The sequence below is a fragment of the Tachysurus fulvidraco genome, chromosome 7 (genome assembly GCF_022655615.1).
Source record: "Tachysurus fulvidraco isolate hzauxx_2018 chromosome 7, HZAU_PFXX_2.0, whole genome shotgun sequence".
NCBI classification, from domain to species: Eukaryota; Metazoa; Chordata; class Actinopteri; order Siluriformes; family Bagridae; genus Tachysurus; species Tachysurus fulvidraco.
The window spans coordinates 21,140,348-21,154,554 of NC_062524.1; the positions used below are offsets into that span (position 1 = coordinate 21,140,348).

General features: G+C 35.5%; 1 long non-coding RNA gene across 1 annotated transcript in view; it reads right to left on the reverse strand.

Moving 5' to 3' along the window:
* Positions 1-1,408: 1,408 nt before the first annotated feature.
* The window catches only part of LOC113660686, an 18,205-nt gene continuing 5,406 nt past the window's right edge, over positions 1,409-14,207 (reverse strand). Inside the window, exons 2-3 of the long non-coding RNA XR_003444854.2 lie at positions 4,796-4,880; positions 1,409-4,197 (exon numbers count right to left, since the gene is read on the reverse strand). This is a non-coding gene — a long non-coding RNA (uncharacterized LOC113660686). The remainder of the gene's footprint in view (positions 4,198-4,795; positions 4,881-14,207) is intronic.

Below are 14,207 nucleotides of genomic sequence, written 5' to 3' on the forward strand. Positions count from 1 at the left end.
CAGACTGACTTTTTTATGCTGGTCCTGGTGTATGTGAGAGTTTGAGGCCATGATGATATAGGAATATAATGGTGAATGTATATACTTTGGCAACTGATGCCTCCAGCTCTTATACTGTACCAGTTCCTATGTTGTTATCTTGAATGATGAAATCTGTGTAGTGTCATTATTTTATATTTGCATACAATTGTATGTAAACTTGATTGTGGTGTCTTCAGTTTGGAAATTGTTAATAAGGAACCAGATTTGTCCAGGTCCTCAATATTTTTCTGAGGTCTTGTCTGAGATAGGTCTGGATACAACTGCACCCAGAGTTAAGTCCAAATAAGAACTAGGAGAATTAGGAGAATCATTGACCTCTGATGTGAACAAAGTGGATTGATATAGTGATAAAGATTATTTACCACAGCGGTGTTGGAGTACACACTATTTAAGTTACTTACAATTATCGATTCAACACCTCTCCAATGAAAAGCTGCTATGAGATAACATGATAAAAATCAACTTACTTTATTGGCTTAATGTTATAAAAATGAGCATGGTGATGATTTTAGATCATTTATAGATCATTATTAGCGTTTAAACCATTCAAGCACACATTAAGGAGTGTGCTACATTTTCAGCCATAGAAAGGTCTAGTTCCCCTAGAAGCTGGTAATGTTTTGACTACTAGGAATTTAAATGTAATATAAAAACATAAGAAAGTACCATTTCTTCTTCAATCATGAATTAAAAATTACAATCTTATAATCGAGTATCTGAAAAAAAATTATCAACTGGTCACAATTCAACCTACACCTTATCTTGTTGTGGTTTATGCGACCAGATGAAAATATTTATATTATTAGGTCGAGACCAAAAAGAGAATAACTACGTGTGTCTCATCTTTTTTTCCCATGATATCGCTATACCTCTCATTGGCTCACTTTCTGATTCATGCACCAGCTGAAATGCCACAATGACAGTCAACAGTCAGGTCATGTGATCAACAGTCAGATTAGCTGTCATGAGCTTTTTGCTGGTCTAAGATGCTTTCAGAGAGCTACGGGTGTTTCACAGATTCAGACTGTACATTACCATACTGTAGCTACTGTAGTTACCATGGTGCTTTGATTATAGGAACTTCCGTAAACATAAAAATAAAGGAGAATCATAAATATTGATTTGAGCAGTGTTTTCATTCAGCATTAAGTGTTTTAGAGACAACATTTTTTTAAAGTGCTATATTAAGTACCCTGAGAAGTGGTAAGACTTTAGATGTCTTTATGAAGACAGTCAGGGAGTCAGCTGTTCTGACATCTAGAGGAAGTTCATTAAATATATCAACCATGTACAATGTTAATTATTGTATGTTCTTGTTTTGAGTAAGAAAGGGCCCACACAATATTCATGCCATTATTATTTTATTCATAAGACAGATCCATATAAATAGCTTACAAACAGTCAAAGGTGTACAGAATGTGCCCTTAAGGCTTGGATGGTGTCTCTTTCGATGCTGAAGGCAATGCATCAAGGACTGATGGTTTCTCTGTAACATCCAATCAGTTCCTGATGCAGTATCATCAGCATCTGAAAGCTCTTGTCTCCTTAATTTTCTCATTAGATTCTTCCATCCTTAAAAAAAAAGAAAAGAAAAGGTAGGATAATTGTTCATTAAACACTTTTAGAATGGAAAAAGCCTTGAAACAAGATCATTTTGGAATCATTGTGACATCTACTTTAATTAGCTGGGCTTGAATTTACCTTTACACTGCAAACAAGTGACAATGTTTAGTCATATTCCAGCACCTATTGTGAGAGATGTTTAAAGAAAGACTCACAATTACCAATTGAGATCCCAGATCTTCACAGATCTGAGCTCTGTCTGATGGAGTTGTCAGGGTACATGAAGCCTCTTCACTGAGAACAAAAGGGCTTCAACACCACAACAAAGACGTAAGACACTGAACAGTTATAGAGAAAACTTGACATCAAGATGAAGCATCTGAAAAAGAAGATTATAGAAGACTCATAACATGGTGCTACACTCTAGGGCCTTTAGCCATAATCATGTAAACACCTGGCCATCACACTAATTTGAGGTTCTTTCCTAAACCCGTGCCACAAAGTAAGAAGCAAACACTTCTCTAAAATGTCTTTGTGTGCTGTAGCATTATGGTTTCCCTTTACTGACCCAAACTTCTTCCAACAAGGTCCATCAAGACAATAGTGTGGAGGAAGCCAACCCCATTCCTTTTCACCCAACATTAGTGCCTGAACTTGCTAATGCTCTTGTGACTGAATGAACACAAATCCCTACAGACATTCAACACCATGTACTGAAATGCTTTCTCAGAAGATTGTAGATTATTATAACAGCAAAGAAGAACTAAATGTAAAATGGGATGTTTAAAAAGCACATATGCTTGTGATTGCCCAGGTATACACATACAGTACATTTCACCAGATATGTTGTAGCTTAATGACTTATAGTCTATTTTATGCATAGCATGACAGCAAAATTAGCTAACTGTTTGCATGAACAAGTAAAAGGTAGAACTCTAAGATGGCCATTGGTCTACTGGTTGGCCCTATCGTTGACAGAGTGTGAATTTATATTGGGTAGAAGTTTTCATGATTATGGGTTAGTGGGATGGTCTTCCTCTCTTCCCTGTCATTCAGATAAACACTAGTCAATTACTCTTGTATAGTAGGGAAGTGGGCAGGTAATGATCTAATCTCAGCAATTCAGCATCCCCGTGATGTTTCTTGAGAGAATATGTCACCGATGTGGAAGACAATGTAGACCGACTGCACAATCTCTCCAGGTGAATGTGAGATACAACATCACGGTCACAGTTGCCTGCAGAGATTATGTAATCTGTCCTTAGTGCGAATGCTAAGAATGCTCTTTCTCTCTCTCTCTCTCTCTCTCTCTCTCTCTCTCTCTCTCTCTCTCTCTCTCTCTCTCTCTCTCTATAACTAGTAAAATAAGTTTTAGCATCTTCATTGTTTTAAAATAATCACTTTAATTCTAGAAGAATTGCAGCAAGGACAATTTCAAGGTTGCCAAGTAGTCAATAAGTCTAAAGGAATTCTCTCTTGATACAAAAAACTCCCCACTGAGCTCAACAACTTTGACACCAATTGGTGAAATTAATTAGGATGTTTTTTTCGTATTTCAAATGTTTGTCAGAAAAACAGACAAAGATGACAGGAAGACGATGTTAACTCAAAAGACACTCTGCAACCATGGTGAGCATTAGTGGAGCAGAGTTAGTAGTGGAGACGAGGGACAGTTGTAACACTTTTTGCAATTTTTAGCACTACATCAAAAACCTTTTTTTTTTGAATAACCAATTTGTTATATCATAAACTTCAACCTGTCAACCGCTGAAACAATGTATTTAAGTGGTTTTATGAAATATGTACAGGTTGAAAAATGGATTTTACTACAGTCTCTCCACTGTTACAACCGTCCCAGTGTACAGGGACGGTTGTAACGCATGTCATCTCATGTGAGCTAGCTTGACTGCTAGTTTGACACTTCTTAGCAATTTACTGTATATTTTTAGCTTACAAAATAGGTGTTCTAATAATCCTTGTTTGAATTCATGGACATTTGATCCTAAAAGTACATCAGAAAGAAAAGTAAATTTTTTACCTCAAAAACAATATTTTGTAGATAACTCTGTCAGGAAGATTCAAATGTGTCTCCCTTTATAGCAAAAATGGAGGGAAACTAACTGAGCATGTGCACAGCGAGTGTCATCACTCTAGGTTGTTTCTGATTGGAGGAATTCAAGGTGTCACAACCGTCCCCTGTTACAACTGTCCCTGGTCTCCCCTACTCTTAACGAACTGAACAGGAGTAGCTTCTTAAATGGAGGTTGTTCTTAAATTGAAAATGAATCAGTGAACATGAATAGGTTACTTGACTACACTATACTATTTCCTCTTGTGTTATTACTAATAAATAATTAATATAAAAGAGCATGGTAAAGAGCATAAAGAGTTTGATGGCTACATAAGCTCAAGGTTAATATTATACTTCTAACTACATTTATTTGTTTAAAACACTGATATTTTATGAAGATATCGCTTCATGTCCTCAGTCCTCAGAATAAGGTCCTCAGTTTGCTATGGAGACCTTCATTGGTGGAGAATGTCCTAAATCTTGACCCAGGCATGACAGGTCATAGTGGCTTTGTCTTGTCTCTGCAATAGATTAAAGAGAAAAGTAGAAAAGGTTAAGCGGAAAAGGGGGAAAACTTTAAACAGATCTGTTGTAATCACTGTGTAATAGAATGAATAGTATACATTTTTCAGACATTTTGGCCTAGACTACACTGTGGCACCATCCTGTGGCTACTTTGGGAATAATGTCAGTAAAATAATGTCCACTTCATACAACTGTAACTACTTCTAACTTATTCTAATTTCAGGAGCATTTCAGTCCATTCACTGTCAATGAAGTTTCTTTACTGAAACTAATTCATACAATAAAGCATGAAGCACATATCTGGGATTGAAATGAATGAGTTCAATTTGGTAAGAAATCATTTTAAATCATTAAAAACAAATCGTCCCAAAGAAACATTTGTAGCGCCTACGATATTCTGATGATGTCCTGATGTTGCCCAAATGATTTGCATTAGATTTGAAGAACACATTAATTAGTGTTACATATTTTGCAGCTGTCCAGGAAGGAACAAGAACAAGAAAAAAGAAGCTAATAGGTTGATGAAAAGGAGCAGCCTGGTTGTGTGCACTTTGTTACTCACTCTATGCACAGAGTCTTTTTGACAGCTCTAACCTCTTAAGCTTCAGGTCCCGCTGAGCCCAGCATGTCCCAAACGATAAATGCCATCTGTCGAAAACATCAGATTCCACTCGGACTGCTGGTCAATAGAAACACACAACTCTGTTATTTTGTAATTTTTTAATTGTCATATAACAGCAGAGGACATGTTTAGACAGGATGGTTTTTGGACAATTACAGGGTTTTGTGAATTTTTGTATGTATATAGGATCCAGATCCCACTTGAGCTGTGAACTCAGACCTAAACGTAACAGTATATTCTGGTCATGCATAAAAATAAAGAATGTGGCCTTTGGTATTTCATATGAGGGTTTTGGTTTATTATAGAAAACAAAAAAGTAAAGATGCGTATGTCTTCTTCGAAAACAAAGCTAGTTGAATGAGTAGAAGATGTGTAATGACAGTTTCCGGGGACGACAGAGGACTTTAAAACGTTTCCTTATTTTATTATAGCAGTGAAAATTGTATTCCAAGTGTGATCTGTCGGTGGGAAATTCAAGTCCAAAAAAAAAAAAAGAAAGGAAAAAAAGAAAAGAAAGGAATAAAGAATAAATATTATTGAAAGAGAAAAATATTATTGCATAATTTTAAGTAATGAGCCAAACATTTGTGTAGTTTGAGAATGTTCATAAAATGATATCATGCAATAATTCAAATAATTATATAATTATTATCTGTAACGAAATATCTTTTCCACACAGAAGTTTACAGTTACAGTAAACAAAAATGGAATAAAAAAGAAAAAAGAATTGAAATTAGGTCAGTTTAATGTGAAGAAATTGTATGCAATGCTTTTATGAAATCTGTTGCGTTCAAATTTACATTTAATTTACACCTTATAGCAATCTGTGTCATTTCGTTTCTTTAAAGTGAATCAAATTTAGGCCAAAAACTAAATGACACAAAGGGGAATTTTTGGATAATTAGTAAGTGATTATGAAATCCTTCATTTTCACTCATAATTGTCTTTTGAAGTTTAAATAAACCTAAATGAAGCCTGAAATTAGTATCTGTGTTACCTGTGTAATTTTAAAAATGATACCAGATTATTATCGACCAGAATATTAGATTACATATTTGACTTACAAAATATCTGTAGCTGGATATAGAGCTTAGATCATATTTATAGTTAGATATAGAAGTGAGACAAAAACTGTAGCTAGAAACAGAAGTTAAATAATAAGTCTATCAAAATTTAGAACTAGCATAAACTCAAAGATAAATGTAGAATAAAAATAATTTCTGTTGCTGGATATAGACTTTAGATCATATTTGTTGCTAGATATTGAAATGAGATATAATCAGAATGTAAATAAACAATAAAAAATAATATCTATGGCTAGATATAGAGATTCGATAATATCTGTAGCTACTGTACATATGGAATTGAGATATATAATACAATATACTCTATAGCCCTATATGTTCACTACGAAGGGGGGCCGCAAATTATGCAAGGCCCCGCCTCCCCCGCCTAATTTTACAGCGCGTGTTAATGTTTACAGTGTAGATGACAATATGAAGCGGAGCTATCCATCTGGCCATGAAAAGAGAAAAAAGAAACAAAATGAGAGTGAAATGCGAGAACATTAAACAGGTAAACTTGTGTTCTCTTCAAGTTTGATGTCAGCAAGAGCAAATAACAGTAAAGTTAAGTTGATGTGATTCAAATGGCAAATGGTTTAATGGTTTAGCAGAATTTTGATTAGGGCCCGAGGGAGGTCAGGATCGGCTCTGCAGTTAGATCCATATATATTTGGACACAGGCACATTTTTCTTACCTTTGGCTATGTATGCCACCAGAATAAAATGAAAATGAAAAAAAAAAAAACAAGATGCATTTGAAGAGCAGACGTTCAGCTTTAATTCAAGGGGTTGAACAAAAATATTAAGTAAAAGGTTCAGGAACTGCAACCATTTTTATGCACAGACCTCCCCATTTTCCGGGGCTCAAATGACAAATTAATATAATTATAAATAAAATGTTCATTTTTGATATTTTGTTGAAAATCTTTTGCAGGCAATGACTGCCTGAAGTCTGGAGCCCATGGACATCACCAGAGACTGGGTTTCCTCCTTTCTGATGTTTTGCCAGGCCTTAACTGCAGTGGTCTTAAGTCGATGTTTGTTCGTGGGTCTTTCTGCCTTTAGTTTTGCCTTCAGCAAGTAAAATGCATGTTCAGTCGGGATGAGATCAGGTGATTGACTCGGCCATTGCAGAATATTACATTTCTTTTCTTTAAAAAAAAACTCCTGTGTTGCTTTTGCAGTGTGTTTTGGATTATTATCCATCTGTACTGTGAAATGCCGTCCAATCAACTGTGCTGCATTTGCTTTAATCTGGGCAGACAGTATATTCCTATACACTTTAGAATTCATCCTGCTGCTTCTGTCTTTTGTCACATCATCAACACCAGTGACCCAGTGCCACTGGAAGCCATGCTTGCCCATGCCATTACACTGCCTCCACTATATTTTATAGATGATGTTGTATGCTTTGGATCATGAGCTGTTCCAAGCTTTCTCCATACTTTTCCCTTCATTCTGGTAAAGGTTGATCTTAGTTTCATCTGTCCAAAGAATGCTTTTCCAGAACTGATCAGGCTTTATTAGATGTTTTTTGGCAAAGTTTAATCTGGCCTTTCTATTCTTGAGGCTTATGAATGGTTTGCACCTTGTGGTGAATCCTCTGTATTTGCTCTTGTCTTCTCTTGATTGTAGACTTTGACAAGAAAAAGCCTACCTCCTGGAGAGTGTCCTTCATTTGGCTGGATGTTGGCTGGATGTTGTGAGAGGATCCTGCGATCATCTACTACTGTTGTCTTCCGTGGACGGCCAGGGCTTTTTATGTTGCTGAGCTCACCATTGCATTCTTTTTTTCTCAGAATGTACCAAACTGTTGATCTGGCCACTCCTAATGTTCCTGCTGATGGATTTGTTTTGTTTTTGAAGCCTAATGATGGCCTTTGTGACTTGCATGGAGCACTCATGATGAACACATGATGTCGGTTTACAGCAACAGATTCCAAGTGCAAATACCACACTTAGAATCTACTCCAGACCTTTTACCTGCTTAATTGATGAAGAGATAATGAAGAAATAGCCTACACCTGTCCATGAAACAGCTTTTGATTCAATTACTTTTGGTTCCTTGAAAAAGGAGGAGTGGCAAATCCCAAGAGCTGTACTGTAATTCCTAAACCCTTCCTCCAATTTGGATTTAAATACCCTCAAATTAAACCTGAGAGACTGCACTTTCAGCCCACTATACCTATACAACTATAGCTTGAATATGTTTTGGTAAATACCTAATTGTGCCTGTGTCCAAATATATATGGACCTAACTGTAGGTAAGCAAGTAGAAGTTAGATTAAATGCATACCTAGTTATAGAACTTTAATAATATCTGTAGCTAGATATGGAAATTAGATCTGATCAGAATATAGATATAGAAGAAAAATAATATCTGTAGATAGATATGTAGCTTTTATAATATCAATAGCAAGATATAGAGGTGTTGATATATAACCTTTATTATATATGTAGCTACATGAAGTAGTTAGATAATATTTGTAGCTATATGTAGAACTTTGTAGCTGTTTTGCTGAGGTTGCCTTTTGTGCATTATTACTAACACTATTAATATCATACCGATATCACTATACTACTTTATTAGCAAAAAAAACTAAAGCCAAAAAAACTGAAGCCTAAAATGATCTTGTTTTTTTATGATTCACTTTTACTTTCATTAAACAGGACAAAAATATCACAATCTTTTAAACCAAAAGTGTTTTTAAAGCAAATATTCTGAAATGAAGAGTGTAGAAGTTGCACATCAAGTAGCTCAGTGCAGTCTTTAGTATATGTAGAACAAGCTCCAGCCATCAAGAGAGACCCGATTAATATAGTGAGTCAGCAAGGAGAAAAGGGCCATTGGAGCTGTGCAGATGTTCAGACAGTCTGTTGCAAAAGAGCTATTGTTTACTGGACTGATAGCTAAATCTCCCAAAATCCCCCCCAAACTCTATTGTGCCACATCAGCGGTGCTGTCACTTTGTGTAGTCCTTATATAAACCATGAATACCTTTTTTTTCGATTGTATCTTTTCACACATGATGTACACATAATTTCATTATTAATAATAATAGTTCATTTTAAGACTATAATCCACAACCATTATTAAAAAATAAATAAATAAATAAATGGTCAGGATGTGTATTGTACTTGTACTTATTTGGTAGGAGATGGAAATTGGGAATAAAGCTGAATAGGAAGGTTTCTGGTCTGAAAAACAAAGCTGAGTGGATTTGGAAAAAATTCAGGAAGAAACTGAAATCTTCCTGAACTGGACTGAGCTTTTGTACTCATGGTATTCCTGTTGTTAAGATGAACAAAAAGAGGGAAGGCAAAGGTGGAGTGTTGGCCTAGATGCTAAGCTAATCTATGAAAAAAAAGAAGTACAACTCTTTAGTAGCTCTGTGGTGATGATCAATCATCTTTATAGTAGAGTTTAAAGGTTTAGGAAACTAACATATATAGATTTTTTTGGGTTTATGCTTCCATTCTTTGATTATTTATTCGATTATTCACCTTAAGATTATTATTGTCATTTACTGTACCAGGGACATGTGAAGGAGTTTATGTTTAAGGAATTTTAATACATCTGCCGAGCGCTATGATCTCACACCTGAACCCACAGAAAGTTTCATAACTTTAAATATAACTACAAAGAACAGTCAAAGAAAGTGTGCTGTGCCATTGATAATTTAAAAAAATGTACAAACACTACTTCGTCTATTTTCTGTGCCACTTCCTCGAAGTTTAAGATGGAAAATACTGTGAACGGTTTGCCACCATCACAGGTCACAATCACACACACCCTCACACACTCATTCACACAATTCGGACAATTTAGAGATACTAAACTTTGGACTTTTTGACTGGAATGTAAACCTGCACACACACACACAACACACACACACACACACACATGCTCTTTGAGGATAAGATTGGACAGCTGGTTTAAACCCATGTTGTCACCCATGATTACTGTGATATAAATATCCATTCTGATTCTGACTAGGTATTTTAATTTCAGGAACAACTCACAATTAAATAGCTATTCCCGAATAATAAAAAGTAATATTTTGAATTAATGGGTGAAGTAATATGAGGCTGTCACGTTGGCGATGGCACGGCATGATTGAGCCCAAGTGCAGGGATAAAGACGAACTATGGTTTATTGTTCAAGAACATAACAAAATGTCACTTGACTTAAACAAGACCTAAACAAGAGATAACTAATTAACATGGCTAAGACAAAAACACGATCAAGATTATTCAGAACAAATTATAAGAGCGACAGCACACATAGGCAAACATAGCACAGGTTGTTAACAAAGAGTCGACACACAAGGAGGGGAATAAATAACACGCCACATTAGGAGTAATGGGAAAAATGGGAAAAAACTCATACAAGACATAATTTTATATACACACACACACACACACACACACACACACACACACACACACATACGTATATATTGTCAGAGATGGCAGGGTTAAAACCAGACCCAAACGCAGAGATAAAAAAAGAACAGGATTTATTAGCAAAAAAGAAACAAACAGGAGAAAAAAATTACAAGCACTTGAACCAAGGACCGGTAAAACATAATACATAACCGACACACAAAAAAGGACGAGGAAGCTAAACACAGCATGTTTCTCTTCCCTCTATCATAGACATTTACACCACACGCTGCATCTGCAAAGCCAACAGGATTGTGGATGACCCCACACACCTTTCACACACACACACACTCTTCACCCTCCTGCCGTCTGGAAGAAGGTACCGAAGCATTCAAGCTCTCACAAACAGTTTCTTTCCACAAGCCATCAGTCTCAGACTGAACTGAACTGTACTGAGCCCAACACACACACACACACACACACACACACACACACACACACACACACACACACACACACACACACACACACACATCAACTGTCTGGACTGCACAGATCTACACCATATACACACTCTTCCAAAATACATCCATCAAAGTGTTTACATGCTGTTTTGCACACTGTTTTTGCTCTTTGCACATGCTGTCTCACATTTGCACAATACTTTACAATACCTCATGTAACTGCTGCTATAATACTGTGTTCATCCCAGTATTTCTGCACACGCAATATTAATTGAACACACAGTGTTTACACTCGTCTGTGCTGTTTTTGTGTATTGTCTTTTGTGTATTGTCTTTAGTGTATTGTAATTTTTTTGTCTGCACTGTCTTTTGTCCTGCACTGTTAAGCTCTCAGTTTCTATTACCATATAATACTTCATTGACCATCTTATCTTGATCCACTACCATACCAGAACTTGGTGTTAATCTCTTCTCCACTTTACTGCACACAATTTAGAGAACGCATTTGGTCCGAGTTAAAATATTTCACCCAAGCAATTTGTTGTCATTTCAATAAAAATTTATAGTCAAATGAAAGTTTCGCTTTGAAATTCTGACCTTTTCCATGTGTTCGATGATCCGGCTAGTCATGCACCGGGTCACGGCTACGATACTGTAACACGACTCTCCATATTTCTAGATTTATTATTAGTGAGAAATAAGATGACAATTACCGATCATAAAAAAAACACATGGAGGTTTCTCAGCCAATTAAGTCACCAATCCAGCAAAGGAGAGAGCACACGAGCTCAGATAGTTACGCATGTGGTCTCAATCAAAGCAGCTGACCTTTAGCTGAACATTTCAATTGCAGAGTTCATAACATCTTAGTTTCTCACTGTGTAGGACGGATCGGATATAGAATTACATTTGAAATGATACTGTAATGTTCAGTACAACGTGCAAAATGTTTTCTAAAATACAGCTTGTAAATTTTGTATTTTAATAAAATACTTTTTTTGAATAAATATTAGAAAACTGATATCATTAGAGATAATACAGACACACACAGACGCACACACACACACATGCACACACAGACATAAAAATACACACAAACACACGCAGACACATAGACACACACACAGACACACACATGCACACGCAGACACACACAAACACACACCAATACACGCAGACACACATTCACACACAGACACACACACACCTGGGTTTTTTCCTGTTCAGCAGCCAGTAGAGATACAATTTTACATAATGAATATATATTACAAAGCAACAAACTAATTAAAATTCAATAAAAGTCTAAAGTGACTGTTCCCAAGTAATTGTAATAATAATAATAATAATAATAATAATAATAATAATAATAATAAATATGATCTTTATCCCAGATTAATAGGCGATTCTGAAGCTCCACCCACTTAGCAATCATTCCATCTTGTAAAATATTCTTTTTAAGTTTAAAGTCTGAATATCGTTTGAAGCTAAGTTTAACTCGAGTCATCTAGCGCTTGATAACCATGTCATCACCTCTGTGTTATCTCACTTGGATTTATTTTAATATGATTTAATATTCTCCTGAGAAATTTATGTAGTACACGAATCAAATGCCCCGCCCACCTCTACATTCATAACCTGATCTATTTATATTAAAAATAAATTAGCGACACGCAGGGGCACCACTAAGGGAGGAAAAGTTAGGACGATTCTAAGGGCCCACGCACTTTTGGGGCCCCCAGAGGCTTGTATGTTTGGTGCGAAATTGGTGTGGTAGGGGGCCCAGTCTCATTTTCTTTCATAGGTGCCAAAATTGCTAGTGGCGCCCCTGGTGACACGTCTGTTTGCTTGTTTGCTATTAGATCGGTGCTGAAATAATAGCAAATAATGATATTAACCGAGTAAATTCAGTGTTGTTAGCTAAATTTGGCTATTTTTAATTTTAATTAATTCAGAACAGACAACTAATGAAGTAAAAGTTTCCAGGTGTGCTATGACACAGCTTGGTGTGTCATAGCACACCTGGTGTGCTTGAACAGCATAAGAAACATCGGAGAAGAATGACGAGGCTGCTTTAAGCTGACAGAGGAAGGCTACAGAGGAAGAAACCAATATAATCACTCTGTACATCTGCGGTGAGCAGAAAAGCTTCTCAGAAACATAAAAATTAACCAAGAAATGGAATCGGAGTCAGCAAAAGCTCAATAAAACAGACAGCGTCGCCAATCGAAAACAGTTTACTTACACTCTATTAATAATAATAACAATAATAAGAATTAGGCTATCAGACTAATTAACAGTCACAACTAATACACCCTACAGCATACTTTCACACACTGTGCCTTAACTTTGGACTATCCACACTGGACTATACATACACACTGCATTATACATACACTGGACTATACATACACACTGCATTATACACACTGGACTATACATACACACTGCATTTAATGCCATAATCCATCTGTTACCACTAGGTAACATCCATGATGCACATCCATGTCACTACCTGTACAATCTGTTTTGCACCTTATAGTATTTTATATATAATATAATTACATATATTTACACATATACATATATAAGTACATATTGCATATAATATGTAGTGCTACTGTAATGATGCACAACAGTACACTGTGTGTACTTACTATATGTATGAGCATACTGCACATTTCACCTGTTGATTTCATTATGTTTGTTAATTGTACATATTGTACACACACATATTGCACTGGCTATATGTATGAGCAAATTGCACATTTTCACACGTCAACTCATTATCTATATCTTTATCTGTATAACTGTTCTGCAATTTCTGGAGTTTGCTCCTGAGAATTTCACTCACCAAGGCACATATGCTGTGGTGATGTGACAATAAAAAAATTAAAAATAAATAAATAAATAAATAAATAAATAAATAAATAAATAAATAAAAAGTAACAACAACAACAACAATAATAATAATTATTATTATTATTATTATAACAATACTACTACTACTACTACTACTACTACTAATAATAATAATAATAATAATAATAATAATAATAATAATAATAATAATAATAGGAGGAGGAGGAAGAAGAATCAGAATAAGCCATTAGTTGTGGCATGTAAGTGAAAGTCATAATAAGTGGTGGAAATTTTAATGGTTGAAGATCACAAACAAGTATTTGAGACCAGATATGGGTTTGATATCATCATTTCCTTTAAATATATAAACATGTTTTTGGATCTTTTCTATGAATATATTGCCTTTAGTAGGTTAAATAAAAACAGTAATGCTTATAAAATCCTACAAATTCTTACAACCCTACTTTCAGCTGAGCTGAAATTAACCACCACTGTAAAGTGGGACGTGACAAGCACCAACAAAAGTCAATATTTTTTTACCTTTTTGGTCTTTAAAAAAGAGTTAACTGCCCTTTTAAAGTCACAGGCCTGGGTGTTTATTCAAACTGTTC